This window comes from Thalassophryne amazonica, chromosome 7 (genome assembly GCF_902500255.1).
Source record: "Thalassophryne amazonica chromosome 7, fThaAma1.1, whole genome shotgun sequence".
Classification (NCBI taxonomy): Eukaryota; Metazoa; Chordata; class Actinopteri; order Batrachoidiformes; family Batrachoididae; genus Thalassophryne; species Thalassophryne amazonica.
Genome location: NC_047109.1, coordinates 12,929,875 through 12,943,115, shown reverse-complemented (window position 1 = coordinate 12,943,115; position 13,241 = coordinate 12,929,875). Strand labels below are relative to the sequence as shown.

General features: G+C 39.9%; 1 protein-coding gene across 1 annotated transcript in view; it reads left to right on the top strand.

Moving 5' to 3' along the window:
* The first annotated feature begins 1,087 nt into the window (after window positions 1-1,087).
* The window catches only part of LOC117513634 (neurocalcin-delta A), a 94,348-nt gene continuing 82,194 nt past the window's right edge, over window positions 1,088-13,241 (top strand). The window contains exon 1 of the mRNA XM_034173865.1: window positions 1,088-1,312. The gene's annotated coding sequence lies outside the window, so the exon portion shown is untranslated. The remainder of the gene's footprint in view (window positions 1,313-13,241) is intronic.

Below are 13,241 nucleotides of genomic sequence, written 5' to 3'. Positions count from 1 at the left end.
TCACTCAGTTTTTGAGAACTGTCTACACCACACAGATTTACCATACAGTGCCATACTGTTTGTATTTCTTCATAATTGATATAAAGTCCAAAACATATTCTGTGACTTGGAAATGTCCATGTATCCATCCCCTGACTTGTCTAAAGGAACCTGGAAATAAAACTCCTTATCTACAGGTATTATACCAAAGCCTTCCATTACTTATGCAGCCCATTATCTTGGTTTTTATATTTATAATTATTTTATATCAAGTTTTACAGAGATGTGCTTTCAGTTTGAGTTTAAGGAAGGTCATTTAAGATTTTTTTTGTTTGTTTGTGTTTTGTTGTTTTGAAAAGGCATAAACAAATTAAAATGTGTGAAATACAAAGTGTTCCAATACTTTTGGAGGGCACTGTATTTTCAACAAAGATTTGAAGAATTCTCTAAAAACACATTTCATTGTTTCAGATTTATAGCCAATTATTTCTAGTGTTCTAGACATGTGTGATATGTATTTTGAAAGCTGGGGTTGTTCTGAACATTTTCATAGGCAACACATGGACATTATACTTAATTTAAAAAAAAAAACTCAAAATGGCGATCAGTGGGATGTAAAAATATTTTCATGACTATCAAAACAGTTCCACAGATGAGATTTAACTCTTATTATTTGTCTTAGATTGTGCCTGTTTTAATATAAGGGGTTTGTTTGTTTGTTGACTAAATGATTAACAAATTCCACCCACCCTCCCTCCCAACACAAGGTTAATGACCATATCTGTGTCGGGTGATAACTGACAAAACAAAAAAATATCCACAAAATTCTAAAGTTATTCGCCTTGCCAGCCACTTTAGTTGCTGTTTTGTTGATCCCGTTGTAGGATATTTGATGTGATTTCAGAACATCATGTCGAAACTGAGCTTGGCTTCCATACCAAAAAAAAAGAATTGTCTGTCTGTCTGTCTCTCTCTTTCTCTCTCTCTCTGTGCGTGTCAGTGTCAGATGACCTATTGAAATCATTGCGGTTCAATGTGCCTGTTACCACAGCAACGGCAGCTTCTCCTTCTCTTTCTCCCCTCCCTTTTCTTTCTCCTTCCTCATCAGAGCGAGGTCAGGTGACGTGCTGACGTCAGGCTGTGGAGGCGGGCGTTTAGTCTGTGGGTTTTTATCAAACCCCCTGCTTGGAGCGGGAGTCTGAGTGAGTCCGACAGCGCCGCCTCACTCGCATTCTTTCCTCATTCTCGTTCTCTGTCCTGCTGCTGACACAAACAGAGTTTGGAGACAAAGTGCCGGGTGATGGGCTGCTGAAGGGTCTTTCTGCAAAGCGAGGTAAGCTTCCCGAGTCTTGTCTTTGTGTGTGGACTGTGTGCTTTGGCAGCTTCCAGACTTGGCGCTGATAAAGGAAAGCCCTCAGCTCGCGCTCTTATCCGTTTGCACTGCTGGGAGTCGCATATTTGTGCAGCAGGGAAGTTGTGTGTGTGATGCAGGGAAGTTGTGTGTGTGATGTCAGGTTTTAGAATTCATCATAGTACAGAAACAGCATTAGTGAAGGTTACAAATGATCTTCTTATGGCTTCGGACAGTGGACTTATCTCTGTGCTTGTTCTGTTGGACCTCAGTGCTGCTTTTGATACTGTTGACAATAAAATTTTATTACAGAGATTAGAGCATGTCATAGGTATTAAAGGCACTGCGCTGCGGTGGTTTGAATCATATTTGTCTAATAGATTACAGTTTGTTCATGTAAATGGGGAATCTTCTTCACAGACTAAAGTTAATTATGGAGTTCCACAAGGTTCTGTGCTAGGACCAATTTTATTCACTTTATACATGCTTCCCTTAGGCAATATTATTAGACGGTATTGCTTAAATTTTCATTGTTACGCAGATGATACCCAGCTTTATCTATCCATGAAGCCAGAGGACACACACCAATTAGCTAAACTGCAGGATTGTTTTACAGACATAAAGACATGGATGACCTCTAATTTCCTGCTTTTAAACTCAGATAAAACTGAAGTTATTGTACTTGGCCCCACAAATCTTAGAAGCATGGTGTCTAACCAGATCGTTACTCTGGATGGCATTTCCCTGATCTCTAGTAATACTGTGAGAAATCTTGGAGTCATTTTTGATCAGGATATGTCATTCAAAGCGCATATTAAACAAATATGTAGGACTGCCTTTTTGCATTTACGCAATATCTCTAAAATCAGAAAGGTCTTGTCTCAGAGTGATGCTGAAAAACTAATTCATGCATTTATTTCCTCTAGGCTGGACTATTGTAATTCATTATTATCAGGTTGTCCTAAAAGTTCCCTAAAAAGCCTTCAGTTGGTTCAGAATGCTGCAGCTAGAGTACTGACGGGGACTAGCAGGAGAGAGCATATCTCACCCGTGTTGGCCTCTCTTCATTGGCTTCCTGTTAATTCTAGAATAGAATTTAAAATTCTTCTTCTTACTTATAAGGTTTTGAATAATCAGGTCCCATCTTATCTTAGGGACCTCATAGTACCATATTACCCCATTAGAGCGCTTTGCTCTCAGACTGCGGGCTTACTTGTAGTTCCTAGGGTTTGTAAGAGTAGAATGGGAGGCAGAGCCTTCAGCTTTCAGGCTCCTCTCCTGTGGAACCAGCTCCCAATTCAGATCAGGGAGACAGATACCCTCTCTACTTTTAAGATTAGGCTTAAAACTTTCCTTTTCGCTAAGGCTTATAGTTAGGGCTGGATCGGGTGACCCTGGACCATCCCTTGGTTATGCTGCTTTAGACGTAGATTGTGGGGGGGTTCCCATGATGCACTGTTTCTTTCTCTTTTTGCTCCGTATGCATCACTCTGCATTTAATCATTAGTGATCGATCTCTGCCCCCCTTCACGGCATGTCTTTTTCCTGGTTTTTTCCCTCAGCCCCAACCAGTCTCAGCAGAAGACTGCCCCTCCCTGAGCCTGGTTCTGCTGGAGGTTTCTTCCTGTTAAAAGGGAGTTTTTCCTTCCCACTGTGGCCAAGTGCTTGCTCATAGGGGGTCGTTTTGACCATTGGGGTTTTTCATAATTATTGTATGGCCTTGCCTTACAATATGGAGCGCCTTGGGGCAACTGTTTGTTGTGATTTGGCGCTATATAAGAAAAAAGTTGATTGATTGATTGATGAATTCCCAGACAGCGAGTGAATGAGTCTCTTTGTGTGTCTGTTACTGCAGTGAAAGTGTGTTTTATAATCAAATAACTGCTCAGTATTCGGTGATCACTTATTTAGAAAATGTCAAATTGATGTAAACTATCTTTTTTATTGCTCAACCATCAGTCTGCAATAAAAAAACATATTCGGCTCAATCAAAAGCACAAAATTCAACATTTGTCAAAAACATCTGCAGTTGGGTTGAATAATTAGGTACTTTTTGAAGCTGTTGCATCCAACAACTGAAAATTGTGTGACAATGAGGGTTTAGAGGCAGAAACCTGCCATGACAGGAATGACTGGAATACTGAGATGTACTTCAACAAAAACAGTCAAAGCCCTCATTTTCAGTGTTGAAAGAGAGCAAAAGTTGTAGCTTTTTAATGCCTAAACGACATTGATTGGTCAGCTTCAGGGTGGCATCTTCCAAACTGGTGCTCAAATTTCTTAACACATTTCAGCAGATGGACACAAAACATCAGCAGCAATGGGAAAAATTATACCTAACGCATCTCCTAGTGTCCTTGTGTAAAATAATCTTTTGATTAATTAAGATGATTTGTTTTAGTCCCAGTGTAAGTAGTGTGAAATGGAGTTCACACCGAGGAATTGCTGATTGAGTGTTCCAGACAGACTCTGAAGTAAAATGGGACTGAAAAGTTTTGGAACCGAAAATAGCGTTTATTTACTTTACAGAATCTTAGGTGTTTTTTTTTTTGTTTTTGTTTTTTTTTGTTTTTTTTAAAGGCTTGCACCTAAACTGAACACCTGTTCTCCGAACCCTCAGAAGACAGTAACTACTTTTACATGCAGCCAATAACCCTTTCATAACCGGAATATTAGCAATAACCCGGTTTGCGCACGGCCATGTAAACACCCGCAAAAACCCAAATATGCTCTTATTCCGATTTTTAAAAACCCGAATAAGACCCCTGGGTTACTCCTTTTCTAACCCGAATATCAGGTCATATAAACGCGCATCGGGATATCCCCATAGAAAGGAACATTATTTTGTTCTGCGCATGTCCTATCCGCAAGGAATCTTGGTCTTTTGAGTACGGCAACTACTTGTATGCGGCGCGCGCAACCCACCGGACACCACAGAAGCAGAGATAAACAGCGCATTGTGTTCTGTGTCCTTATCAGGCGGCACCGGTCGGTATCACCGCGATTGCTCTGCCTCCAATGCTCTTACTGAGTCTGTGGGCTCGGTAAACGCTGCAGCGGGCCACTCACACCGCCAAATGATAATACCAATGACCATGTATACAAGAGTAACTCTGTCTTCTTAAGCATGTAAATGGGTTATTCCTAATGATTCAGAAACCGGAATATTGACCTTCACCCAAATACTAACGGCATGTAAACATACTCACTGCATCAAGACCCATCATTCATCAATAGCTGATATAACTACATGAGCAAGAGATTACTTTGGGGAAACTTTATCAAGGACTACAATACAGAGCTGTAGTCACAAATGTCACTCAGAACATTACTGTGTAACAAGTCCAAAGGCCATAGTTTTTGTCATGGTGTGGTGTTGTGGTAGTGCCCTGTATATTGATATATTGTATATTGATATTTTAGAGCAGCAGACATCAAGACATCGTTTTCAGGGACGTCCATACATTTTTCAACAAGTTACTGCAAAATAAAAACATTCTGCATCCATTAGCCAGGCATTGCTATGGAAGAAGGGGGTATGGATACTGAACTGTCCTGACCTGTCCCAAATAGAGACTGTCTGGAAAATTTTGAAATTAAAAACACTATGACTACAACTCGATGCCAAAATGTCTCTATGTAGCATGTGAATGAACAGCAAAATTACAAAGTGATAAATGCTTCTGCCAACAATTTATTTATTTATTTATTTTGGAATGTGTTACAGGCCTTAAGTGCATTGATGGATGTATATTAAATGAAATTAAATTGACCAGAAAAAAAATTTGGGGTTGTAAATTCTATACATCTTTTTTCCTTGCTTCTGCCAAAGAAGTGAACTCCTGTACAGTTGGAGAGAATTTCTTGTTGACAAATTGAGTTTGTCCCTTTGCAGACACACTACATACTGCTGTCCTTTTACATTTCTGAAATTTGTCAGATAAAATTTGGGGGTTAGGGCCACACGCACCTGCTGACAGCGTCTGATATCTTTTCATTTGAAAGGCTCACAATCCGAAACAGATGGTAAGAACTAATCTGTCCATCTCAACAAGCACACACAGCTTTTCTCTTTTTTTCTTTAAACCTTCCTGCAAGAATTAAGTAAATGAGGGCACAGCAGAGGGTGATGCAAGTGTGTTGTGTGGTTTGAATTGACATATCGTGACGTTTCCTGTGAAAGCGTTGCTAATGTTGGAGGCAGTCGTAGGCTGGAGGGAGGAGGGCAGAGCAGCTGCCACCTGCCCCCCCCCCCCCCCCCACACACACACACACAGAGGGGCTACAGAAGCCCCACAAGCACGCACTGCAAAAAAATCATCTGCAGGCGTCTAATGATTTTCTTTTACTTCTTTTCTGAAACTTCTTTCAGGCGTTGTATCTTTACTGCTATTATTTTCAGTAATGTTACCACCTGACAAGTTTGAAGTTATTACAGTGTTGTTCTTGTGGTTGGACAGAACCAGGTTTAGTTTTCATCAGCCACACTTTCTGTTGACATTGGTAACTTAAACAAATTTGACTTATATGTACTTAAAGTGTGTAGCTTGAATTGCATATTGTAATTTGTTATTCCATGGCAACCCTCCCAGCATCACCTCTGGTTCTTTTTCAAGACATCAATGCATAAATTCTAAACAGTCCTGCTTGAAGTTTTCAAATTAGACTTGTCAGTATTCTGTTTACCCAAATCGCAGTGTGGAAGCGTACTTTTAGTGAATATCTCCTAACATGCTATCTGTTCATAATTGAATGTAAAATTACAACTTAATATTGTTAAATAATTGAAATTTTTCATGACCCTATCACTTTATTCCATAACAGCAAAAAATGTTTCAGAAAATATTGCAACTTTAACTGTTGAGTTTGATATGTACAGTGAGGAAAATAAGTATTTGAACACCCTGCGATTTTGCAAGTTCTCCCACTTAGAAATTATGGAGGGGTCTGAAGTTTTCATCTTGGGTGCATGTCCACTGTGAGAGACATAATCTAAAAAAAAAAAATCCGGAAATCACAATGTATGATTTTTTTTTTTTTTATAATTTATTTGTGTGTTATTGCTGCAAATAAGTAGTTGAACACCTGTGAAAATCAGTGTTAATATTTGGTACAGTAGCCTTTGTTTGCAATTACAGAGGTCAGACGTTTCCTGTAGTTTTTCACCAGGTTTGCACACACTGCCACAGGGATTTTGGTTCATTCCTCCACACATATCTTCTCCAAATCTTTCAGGTTTGGGGTTTCAGCTCCCTCCAAAGATTTTCTATTGAGTTCAGGTCTGGAGACTGGCCAGGCCACTCCAGGACCTTGAAATGCTTCTTACGGAGCTCCTCCTTAGTTGCCCTGGCTGTGTTTGGGGTCATTGTCATGCTGCAAGACACAGCCATGACCCATCTTCAATGCTCTTACTGAGGGAAGGAGGTTGTTTGCCAAAATCTCGCAATACATGACCCCATCCATCCTCCCTTCAATACGGTGCAGTCGTTCTGTCCCCTTTGCGGAAGAGCACCCCCAGAGTATGATGTTTCCACCCCCATGCTTCACAGTTGGGATGGTTTCTCCCATGCCTCCTCTGGATCATCCAGATGGTCACTGGTGAACTTCAAATGGGCCTGGACATATGCTGGCTTGAGCAGGGGGACCTTGCTGCCCTGCAGGATTTTAAACCATGACAGCATCATGTGTTACTAATGTAATCTTTGTGACTGTGGTCCCAGCTCTCTTCAGGTCATTGACCAGGTCCTCCTGTGTAGTTCTGAGCTTTCTCAGAATCATCCTTAACCCACAAAGTGAGATCTTGCATGGAATTCCAGACCAAGGGAGATTGACAGTCATCTTGTGTTTCTTCCACTTTCTAATAAATAATCATAACAGTTGTCTTCTACCAAGCTGCTTGCCTGTTGTCCTGTAGTCCATCCCAGCCTTGTGCAGGTCTACAGTTTTGTCCCTGGTGTCCTTAGACAGCTCTTTGGTCTTGGCTATGGTGGACAGGTTGGAGTGTGATTGATTGAGTGTGTGAACAGGTGTCTTTTATACAGGTAACAAGTTCAAACAGGTGCAATTAATACAGATAAAGAGTGCAGAATAAGAGGGCTTCTTAAAGAAAAATTAACAGGTCTGTGTGAGCCAGAATTCTTGCTGGTTGGTAGGTGTTCAAATACTTATTTGCAGCAGTAACATACAAATAAATGATTAAAAATCATACATTGTGATTTCTGGATTTTTTTTTTTTTTTTTAGATTGTCTCTCACAGTGGACATGCACCTAAGATGAAAATTTCAGACCCCTCCATGATTTATAAGTGGGAGAACTTGCAGTGGGTGTTCAAATACTTATTTTCCTCAATGTATATATTGGAGCCCCTAATGCTCCATTTTATTGTTAGCATTCTGTGGATCAACTACTTTGTAACATTATAAACTTGCTTTTAGACAGTAATGGATATTTGTTTCAAAAGGGTTTTTAACCACATTTCTTATTACAAGTTCTCTATTATGGGATTATTCACGTCATGTTTTGTCTCCTAAATTTATATCTCGATAGTTTTTATTGCAGTGACATTTATTGTTTCCCCTCAAAACATCAACTTTAATCTCACTTCAGATAAATATTTTTTTACAACAACACACCAAGACACTGTATCAGACATTTTGGGCCTCGGCAGCGATGATCACTCCAAAGACTGCCATCCTTTGTCTTTTAGCATCGAGCTTGAGAACTTCTCAGTCACCCCAGCTCTGACCTCACTTCCTTGTATGCGTGAAACAAAAGTGTCTTTGCTGAAATCAGGTGCAGGGAAACGGAAATCTGACAAAGAAGAGGTGTTGGTCTTCTCTTTTTCTGTGTTTCTGTATTTTCTCTTTTGTTCCTGCTCTCTTCTGCTGTAACACTCTTATTTCCTGCCTTCACACCATCTCCAGCAGTACCTCCGTCCTCTCACATAATGACATGGACACCAGCCAGGACCATGTAACATACCTTTGTGACTGCATCTGAAGTATTTCTTTGTCCAGATATTAACTACCAGCATCTAATTAAATACCGAGATCCAGGAACATCCTGATTACATTTAATATGTGTGGAGAAACGTTGACATGATACCTGCAATTACACCAGATAATAATCAGGTAGATATACACCAGGACACGACTGAGTTATTTCATCTTTATTTACCATAACTGCATTTTTAATTACAAGATGCATTTTGTAACATATAAATAGTGACATCGGAAATGATGTCAACTGTAGAAGATTACATTTCTACATGCTGCTGTGTGTAGAAGATGACATTTGAGAACCTAGTAACGAGCTGAGCTGGTGTCCACTGCGGTTTCCAGCTGGGCCGGTGTTTGCACTGCTGGGTGCTTTGGCGTGTACTGTACTGCCTCAACACTACAGCTACAAATATACAGAGATGTTCCTTAGCGCACAGAGCGCAGATTTAATGCATCGTTACTGCAAACGGACTCATTGACTTCCATCACTCTTCTTCTTCTTCTTCTTACTTATAAGGTTTTGAATAATCAGGTCCCATCTTATCTTAGGGACCTCGTAGTACCATATCACCCCAATAGGGCGCTTCGCTCTCAGACTGCAGGCTTACTTGTAGTTCCTAGGGTTTGTAAGAGTAGAATGGGAGGCAGAGCCTTCAGCTTTCAGGCTCCTCTCCTGTGGAACCAGCTCCCAATTCGGATCAGGGAGACAGACACCCTCTCTACTTTTAAGATTAGGCTTAAAACGTTCCTTTTTGCTAAAGCTTATAGTTAGGGCTGGATCGGGTGACCCTGAACCATCCCTTAGTTATGCTGCTATAGACTTAGACTGCTGGGGGTTTCCCATGATGCACTGAGTGTTTCTTTCTCTTTTTGCTCTGTATGCACCACTCTGCATTTAATCATTAGTGATTGATCTCTGCTCTCTTCCACAGCATGTCTTTTTCCTGATTCTCTCCCCTCAGCCCCAACCAGTCCTAGCAGAAGACTGCCCCTCCCTGAGCCTGGTTCTGCTGGAGGTTTCTTCCTGTTAAAAGGGAGTTTTTCCTTCCCACTGTCGCCAAGTGCTTGCTCATAGGGGGTCGTTTTGACCGTTGGCGTTTTTCTGTAATTATTGTATGGCTTTTGCCTTACAATATAAAGCGCCTTGGGGCAACTGTTGTTGTGATTTGGCACTATATAAATAAAATTGATTTGATTTGATCACTGTGCGGCCAGGTGATGCGCATGACATTTAAGAGCATTACTAAAAAAATACCAATACAATACAAAACTTTTTTCTGATATGCCGAAGCTCATCTTCTCGTGGACGTGCCCTAAAATAACCTAATAAGGTGAAGTGTAGGCATGTCCTTGACCTTCTCGGGCCTCTGGGGTCCTCAACACTCAGACACCTGTGTGCTGGTTCGTGCACGAAGAAAACAGCCTAAATGTTGAAGATGACACTCCCTCATAATGCAAGTGATACTCCTCATTTTAGTCTCTCCCACTAACCACTCATTTGTCAAAAAGTCACTCCAGCGGTGCCCAAGGATACTCTGAAGAGACCCAGTACCGTAGACATCCAGTCTTGACCTTAAGCCGCTGGTCAGCATCCACATCTCACAACCATACAAAAAAAACAGGAAGCGTCAGGACACTAAAGACTTGGAAATTCATTCTCTTGCAAAGATATCAGCACCACCAAACACCTCTGTCCAGCGACATCATGACTCCATAAGCTCTTTCCAGGCATTTTTGGACCTCAAAGGCAGAGGACCCAGAGACGTGCATGTCACTGCCAACATAGATGAATGTCTCTACAAGTTCAACACTTTAACCACATACAGATACACTTCTGATGGCAGAATCTGATGGATGTTAGTCTGATCCAGACCTCTCGCAAACCCACACACTCCGATTTCTCATTCATCTTCTCAAGCAAATTATCTACTCTTAAAGTCCTCATCAGGGATGATGATTTTGGGCTCTCTTGTTCATGTTTGTTTTTCTGTGCTGTTATGAACTGAAATAAAATTCAGAGTTAATGTGTTGCACTGCTTCATTTTTTTTCTTCCAGCTGTTCCAAATGTCTTGTGAGCCTGAGGGTCACCGTTGAGCAGTCTCTTCCTATTACAAAATGAGCTGCATGAATATCACGAGGCCATTTTCAGTTGCAAGACATATGTGATGTGGTGTCTGGTTTCTGCTTTGTGGTTTATTAAAGTAATGGGGGTTTTTTCTGTATGAATGCATAAGCAGGTATTGTTATTTTAGTTTGTATGCATGTTGTTGGTGTCACTTTTTAGTTGCTACGTGCAAACACCATGAATATAAAACCATCCTTTATCTGACATCCTGCAGCTGATGATGATGATGATGACGATGACACTAGATGCATGTTGAATGTTCACATGAGATAATGTGCAGGAGCATGCCAAATAAACATCAGCACATAGAAAAAGTCTTATTACCCTCGAAGAGCTGAAATAATCAATTTGAGCACTAAAAACCTTTTTTTAACCTTAGAAAATGTTTTAGTGACAGTTTTGATGATTAATGAAAATCGTAAGTCAGCTAGTTGATGTCTGAGCTTAATAAGCAAGGGGTTCCATGAACATCAACAGTCGGCTAAACTGCAGATAATGGAAAAATTGTGCATTTGGTGGTACAAGCACCAAATTTGGGATGATGATTCTCTTGATAATACTTAGCACATCAGATCAATTGGTCACTTGAAAATTCAAGATGGTAGCCATTTTCCAAGATGGCCACCAACATGACCCATTGAAAATCACTTTTTACACAATAATGCTCCTATTTGATCAATTTAAAAAAAAAAAATATTTGTCAAATTCCATTCTATGCTTTATTTTATTTTCTATTTGTATTATTGGTACAAATGGTACGAATTACAGTGACGTTTGTTACATTTAGTATTAGTATGGTTTCCACCCAACAGAAGCAGGGGTGGAGGCCAAGATGTTAAGCGCGCTTGTTTCCAGAGCAGAATGTTCCTGGTTCAAGGCCACCCCAGCCCATTAAAAGGTGTTAAGTGTTGAATATATTATTTTTTATATCTGTGGTCAACATGGTCAGTGGCAATTTATGTCACCAAGAGTGTCATATTGTTGAAAAATTAACTCCCAGCATACAATTTGACACAAAGTACACACAAATCAAATCAATGACATTTTTGCGAAAGGAAAAATCATTTGGAGGACGATCTGATAGCCATCTTGAAACTGGGTGCATCTTGGGTTTCATTGATGCTGTAAAACAGATCCAGTGTGATCAGAGCATTACCTTGCAAAAATTCATTTTTGGTGGGTCTTTTTGGTTGCCATCTTGGATTTTCAAATTGACAATGGACCAGATTTGGTAAGTACTACCTTGGGAACTATTATACCAAATGTGGTGCTTGTACCAGCATTTGCAAGATTTTACTGTAAACTGATATCTGCTCCACTAATCTGGGGTTGGGTCAGGTAGGGCATCCAGTGTAAAACAAGTGCCATATCAACATGTGAATGCCGTCAGACTTGCTGCCTTGTACAGATTTCACTCTTTAAAGGTTAACTCTGTACTTCATGCTTTTGTTGTTGGAAAGCACAAATAACATCAGCAGAGATAAAGGTCACAATCACCTTCATAATGCACCTTTATTTCACCTTGACCTTGTGGTTTGTTTGTTTTTTCTTGTCTGTGTTCTAGTTCTTCATTTTCTCAGACGTTACGTTATTTCAACCAGCATTCTATTGGGTTTTAAAGAATTAAAGCACAGGTTTTACAGGTGCTCTAACCTATGCGTAGCATAAATCTGTCCCGACAGTGGATGTGACTAAAATGGACGTATTTGAGAATTAACGAGCGGCAACTGCTTGACAATATGACGTTAATCATAATGCATTTAAACCAACAAAAATGACTTTCTTCCGTCCTGTTCTTTGTCTGCAGCAGCGCACTTACATATAATATACTTTAATATTTTTTTTTAAAAAACCTTGTTTCTGAATAAACATTGAGCTGATCGGTGGGGCTGTTGGAGTGTTTTGTACTTAAGTGAGTCTCATGTAACACTGGTGGAAACTAAGTTGAAGGTAGTTTATGTGAGTGATGATTTATGAGCGCAGTTAGACAGGAACAGGGAAATAAAATAAGACTTTTAGTGAAAAAATAGCCAGATAAAAGAGGTGTCAAGACAAAGAGACACATGGAGAGACAGCAAGAAGATTTCCATCTGTATCAGTTTGTACTTCACAATACTCAATACACAATACTGCCTTTTCATTTTCCTTTGTTTTTGAGCGCTTACAGAATTTTTAGTGCTTTGCCTACCCAAAAAATTGGCTTAAAATCTTTATACACAGGGTGTCCCAAAAAAGTGCCACATGAGGAATTGTTTCTGATATAGTTTGAGATTGATCCAATAAAGATGCTGCTTACAGTCGAGCAAAAAGGGAAACTGGTGGAATTCTACTTTGAGACCAGATCGATAGTGCAAAACCTAATGACAATATCACTGTCATTTTGCAGTTAGAAAAGCTCCAGACAGAAAGACAACATGGAGGATTGTAAAGAAGCTTCAAACTGATAGAACCAGAGAAGCGGTACACATATTGAACACATCTTGTGAGCGCCAAAACTCTTACAAACTGAAGTAAAATTACAAATGAATACCAGAGAATTTTTTTAATAATTTTTTAATCAGGGTACCCACAATCCTATTTTACACTTGTGTATACATTTTGAGCTTTCTTTCATTTTTAAAAGGGATTATCTCAGCCAAAAATGCAGATACAGTATAAAGCTCAAATTTGGAATACACCCTATGTGGGCACCCCAGATACAGTAGTAAATGTCAAAAATGAGATACAGAGCTAATTTTTCATCCTGTAACATCACAAAAATGGCAGTTTATCCATTCTCACAAAAAA